The following is a 6035-nucleotide window of genomic DNA, read 5'->3' as shown; positions in this document are numbered from 1 at the left end:
ATTGTTTCAAAAACACTTCGATCGAATCGTCAGTGTTTTATACAATCAGACTTTTGAGAATCTTGGAAAAAAATATATCAATGATACCTGATTACATCTATTATTATGAACGTATAAAGGTAATTAGAGTTAAGTAGCGACATCATTCGATAAATACTGAAAGCACATCATATTATGCATTGAACGCCATCTTGTTTTATGAGAGCAAACTATCGAGACGTGAATATCATTACTATTGCTAATTTAATATGAAAGGCGTTTCGCAAGATCTATGCTCAATGATTGTTACATGGATCCCTCGTGCGTAACATCACAAAAAATGATATGATTTTTTTTCTCAATTGATAAATAATTTTAAGAAACTTGATATGGCTATGGCCTCCTTTTGCTATAGTTCACGTTGCTTTTTTTTTAAGTTCTGTTGAAAATGGTTTTATCTAAAACTTTTATACAAGAGATCTCACTAACTATATAGATATATATTTTTAAAAAATTTATATTATAAAATAAAACTAAAAATGTTGTTTTCTTTTTATTTTCCAGTGAAGATCGTTATTAAACCCGTAATTTATAATGAGGATTTGGAGATTCACAGATAAATACAGTGTTATCGTGTCATGGAATAATCAATTCTTATCTTGACTGAGAGCCGTTATGAAGGAATATTTGTGTTCAAATATAAATCCAAATAATTTAACTTAAAATATAATCATATGTATCGATAGTAGAGCATTGAAATAGTTTGGTAATTTATTGAAATTATTAAATAAAATCTAAATGATGAGATAAGTAATTAAAATTCCCACATGAAAAAGATAGCAGCATTGCTTCGGAAATAACTGACACACTTTGATTCTGTTTATTCCGTCTTTAATAATAAAAATAAATTATTTTCACAGATAATTAGTATAAATGTATAAAACATTAATTAATTGTCATGAAACAATTTAAAAATAAAATATTTACAGTTTTATATCAACACTATCACAGTTAATTGTCACGTGCTGTCATATGAATCATTGTTGTATATTTTTAACATTATTTTTTATCTAATGGTATCCATAGTATCCAGGTCTGTTATAGTGTTTTCCATATATTTGAGGGTGGTGAGCATGGCCAATTCGCTTGACAACCGCATTGAAACCATTGTGCTTGTCAGCTGTATACTCCACTATACGTGTTGTGCCATCAGGCTCGGCAAGAGAGTAGGCACCTATAAAGAACAATTAATTCAATTATAGAATACAACAACATCCGCTTAAATGTCATTTCTTACTATCGGTGTCCATTACTTATCTGATAAAAGTATATTACCTTTAACTACATCCCCATCACGGGATTCCCACTGTGTTTTGTGGTCACCAGTGTGGGGATCATTTACTGAATAATCGAAGGCATATTTAGGGTACGCCTGAAAAATAAGAAAAGCAATTATTATTTACAACGTATTTGTTACAACTTGAAAAGCTTAGTACTATAAAAGACATCAACGAGATAACAGTTCCTTCAAATAAGTTTAGTTTCAGAGTATATTAACAGTAAAACAAATCTTTTATAAAATATATAACTATACATATCTAGTACCAGGAATATCATATTTTCATTATATTTTTCATGTATTTATTCGGTTCACTTGACACTTACATTTTAAGTAAGACTATATTTTATTCGACGATCATTAACAAGACTAGTAATTTTTGTATGCGCAATTTCCGAAGTAGTAATAAGACTGCTATAATAATACAAGTTACTTGTGAAGTGTCGCAAACCGGGATGTCACGGTGATTAAACTTTGGCTATGGTTCGTAGTTTTAATAACGCATACCTTATTTTTATTTACTTTGCGCAATAAAATGTTTGCACGGTATTAAACATGGCATTGCTATATTCATATTATAAAGGGGTACGTTTTACATATATTAAAACTTTCATAGTATTTCAAGATAAATATGCTGATTTAAGATGGACACCGTCTGTACAATGCGTATATAGATATGAGACATTATTACATAGAGAAAATCAGAGTTATTCTACTCTAGATTTTTCATATATTATCATTGTTTGCTCCAACTGATACTTTATTTTCTAAATAAATTATTGTATTTAGTCAAAAGAATATTTATTTATTTAATAAAAATAACCTTTTAAACTTTTAAATTTAGAACTTTACTTTTGACTGAGTGGATTTACAAAGGATTCCTAGTCATTGTTATAAGTGACCTAATTGTATATTTTAAAAATATTTTACAATTATAAATATTGTACAGAATATCTTTCAGTTCAATTATGCTGCCTACTAATTTTCTTTATTGATATATTAAAGTGCCAGTCAGTCTTATGATCTCGTATTCATTATGATAGGCCAAAGATATTCCTTATTATATACCACATTTCGTAAAGCATTTAACGAAAAATATTCGAAGTTTCGATTACCATCCTGTCAGAAGGAAGCTAACTAGGCGTAATGTTACTTAGACAAAAGAAATAGTTAAATTCATATTAAAAATTCTAATTAGTTATTGGAATGAAACTCTGAAAGGTTTATATTTAATATAAGTGATAAGTGATTCCTCAATCGTAAACTTTCCACTTTTGTTACAATATAATTCATTATCAACAAATTTTTCATACCAAAGTTAATATACGTAAGGAAAAATCTTTATCAACTTACGTAATATTCGGCATGATTACCGCCGTTGTAGCCACTATATCCATGAACGACGTATCCTGGATAACTCTTGTAACCACCATAGTTCGCGTACCCTATGTACCCTGTTTTGACCACAGCGCACAATGCCAATAATAAACAAACCTGAAAAGAAACATTACCTTTACTCTTTATACGCATATCAGTTATAATAGTTTAAATTTTTATCAACGTAATTATTTATTTATATATATTTGCATATGTAATACAAAATAAAAATAAAATATTATCTAAAAAAAATACTGAAATTGAATATATGAAATATTAATGATATTAATAACTCTGTCATAAATTAAAAATGTTTTGCTTTGGAACATCAATATTTCTTTCTCACATTATTATATTTTTGATTATACAACAACAACAACAGCCTGTAAATTCCTCACTATAAGGTCTAAGGCTAAGGTCTCCTCTCCATTGAGGAGAAGGTTTGGAACATATTTCACGCTGTTCCAATGCGGGTTGGTGAAATACACATGTGGCAGAATATCTATGAAATGAAACAAATGCAGGCTACCTCGACATGTTTTCCAACACCGCCGAGTACGAGATGAATTATAAACACAAATTACGCATGTTTATTCAGTGGTGCTTCCCTGGTTTTGCCCGTTACCATCAGTTAAGACGCGTGCGTTGTAACCACTGGGCCATCTCGGCTTTTAGATTATAATGGATACGTAAATAACTAAAGTGACAGCATACGTTTACAGTAACCTTTATAAGACTTTTTAATATTAATTTTTTTTCTAATATTTTAATATAGTAAAACAAAGTATATGACTACTATTACACACACATAGTATGGGTACATGTAACAAATATTGTTCCGATTGATTTCAAATTTTGTACACTTGTGGTTGGCACTTGCGTAAGGTTTCTGGTACAGTACTATTATCGCAAGATTGGCAAGGTGCGAACCATTTAAGATAATATTAAGATAGAATTTTTAAATATCTTGAAAAGCATTATAATATAAAGATCTTGAAAAGCAAGCAATAGCTTGTCCAATAAAAATGTTTTTGTGCATGTTCTCTTAGACAATAACTAATCGAATATGATTTCGAAATATCTTTTAATTAATTAAATATGTATTTTTTTATATTCAGACATAAAGAACTCTTTTTCAATTTAAAAAGTCGTATTCGAATCGATTCCCGAATTCGAATTTGGAAGCCACGCCACAGACTGGCAGTCAAATAAATGAACGTGAAACTAACATTCTTCGTTTTTAGACGTCCGAAATTTAATAGTAACAAACATCTATTTAAGGTCATATGGAAATGATAAGCCATGAGACAAAAACACACAATGCATGTTGCGTTTGACGTTTACTTTAACACATTAATTGATCAAGAACAATGGATATCGCAAAAACAAATGCAGGAAGTATTATACTAATAAATGATAAATTATATAACTTCCGCTTATCCACGCTTCAATAACAATTGTATTTGATGGAATACGTGAATCTTAATTCCTAACATAACCTACATGCTGTAACGAAATTATGCCTGACTTACATCGATGCAAAACAAAATGTTAATGAAATATCTTTCAATTATTATTTATAATTATTCAATTAACAAATTACATACAGCACTAATAACAAAAATGATATGTACTTGTTTTTCCAGTTAAACGCGTGGAAAGTTTAATTGATAGACTCGAATTAATCTTTTCGGTGTAATTAATATATATTTAGAACAGCGGTACCGTCATTATGCGTGTTTAGTAATACACTAAACACATGATAACTTATTTACAAAGTAATTAAGCTATGCGACTAAATAGGTTATACAAATAAACTTGTTCGACTGATTATATGTTAGAAGTTATTAATCCAAACAATATCAAAATCATTTTCATTTATTGAAGTAACAATCCGTCAAGTTGTTACAATTTTTATTTTTAATTAAAACGAGTTCTTTAATAATGATTTGGTTTGTATATTTAATATTACGTTTACTTAGTTATTAGAATTTATTTAGTATTCTCTACTTGTATGAAGAAAAAAAAAATGAATTCAACTAAAGACTTCAAATCAATCATTCGGTTTTATTTATTTTTTTGGCTAGTGATAATTAAATGTTTAAAGGGAATGTATTTTTCTGTTATAATTTTTTATACACATTAAATATAGTTAATTTACATGTTAGATACCTAAATAGTTAACTAAAAAGTAATTATTATTCTTTGTGGAATATTTTTACTGTTATTTACAAAAGTGAAACTATACAAATTAATTATATTATTAAAAAAAGTTTATTTTTGTTTACATAAAAATATTTTAAGCGCATTTTTATTTTATTTTACTTAGCGTTAAGTTTTTTACTCTCCTGATTGATATACAATATGTGCATGCGAACAACATAATATATCAAACAATTGCGTTTGTTTTGCCGATTACATAATTATCACGTAATATTTAAGGAAATGTTACAAGTTCTGTGTAACCATTACCCAAAGGGAAATGTTAAAATTTATCCCTGGGGAAGCAGGCATTGGATAATGATTGTAATAGATGTTTTTTGGGTTCCGTAATTAAAAGTTGAAATGAACTTTTTTTATACTATAATCTCGCATAAGATAAATGTTTATTATTTTATAATACTGCAACAAAAAATTTAGAACACAAATTTATATTTGTTTTGTTTCATATTTTAGTAAAGTAAAAAAAAATTAAAATAAAACAAAAATTTACGAAAATTTTGTGAATACATTTTGAGATGCCATTAAAAATATTTAAATTGAGCAATTTTGTTTAGTTTTAAAAAAGAAAAATGTTTATTATTTTTATTTTTCGTATTTGTTTTACATAAAACCAGTATTTTTTTAATTTAACACAGTTAAATAGAAAATAAAATTTTCTTTTTCTGGTGTCTTGGTAATTTTCAATTTTTATGAAAATAAATGCTATATTCTAGTTATTATATGTATTCAAATATTATGCTATGATATTAATCATCTACTTACTTGGAGTCCACGCATTTTATCACTGATTCCTCTTCACCGACACTAACAATAGTACTGATATGCTTCTGTACCACAGTATTTATATCAGGCTGTGGGTTACACCACCTTGGCGCATGCGCGTGATATGACTATTTCAGACAATACCTTTAGGGATTTCGTGCCTTAGTGCTCTAATTTTTTTAATTGTTCATGCATTTTGTCTAGCAAACGTCACGTTCTATATTTAAAAATACATTACAAAGGTTTATTATTAGGGATTTAAAACTATCATTTTGACAAAATTATATTTCATAATTGTATAACACTTTTTATCAAAATATTTTGTTGTTGGTTTATTATTTTATTTTATGATAAA

General features: G+C 27.7%; 1 pseudogene; it reads right to left on the bottom strand.

Moving 5' to 3' along the window:
* Nucleotides 1-853: 853 nt before the first annotated feature.
* LOC124530633 lies at nt 854-5804 on the bottom strand (annotated as a pseudogene).
* Nucleotides 5805-6035: the final 231 nt, after the last annotated feature.

Source organism: Vanessa cardui, chromosome 6, assembly GCF_905220365.1.
Source record: "Vanessa cardui chromosome 6, ilVanCard2.1, whole genome shotgun sequence".
Taxonomy (NCBI): Eukaryota; Metazoa; Arthropoda; class Insecta; order Lepidoptera; family Nymphalidae; genus Vanessa; species Vanessa cardui.
The sequence above is the reverse complement of the archived record's forward strand: the minus strand, read 5'-3'. Positions and strand labels throughout refer to the sequence as shown.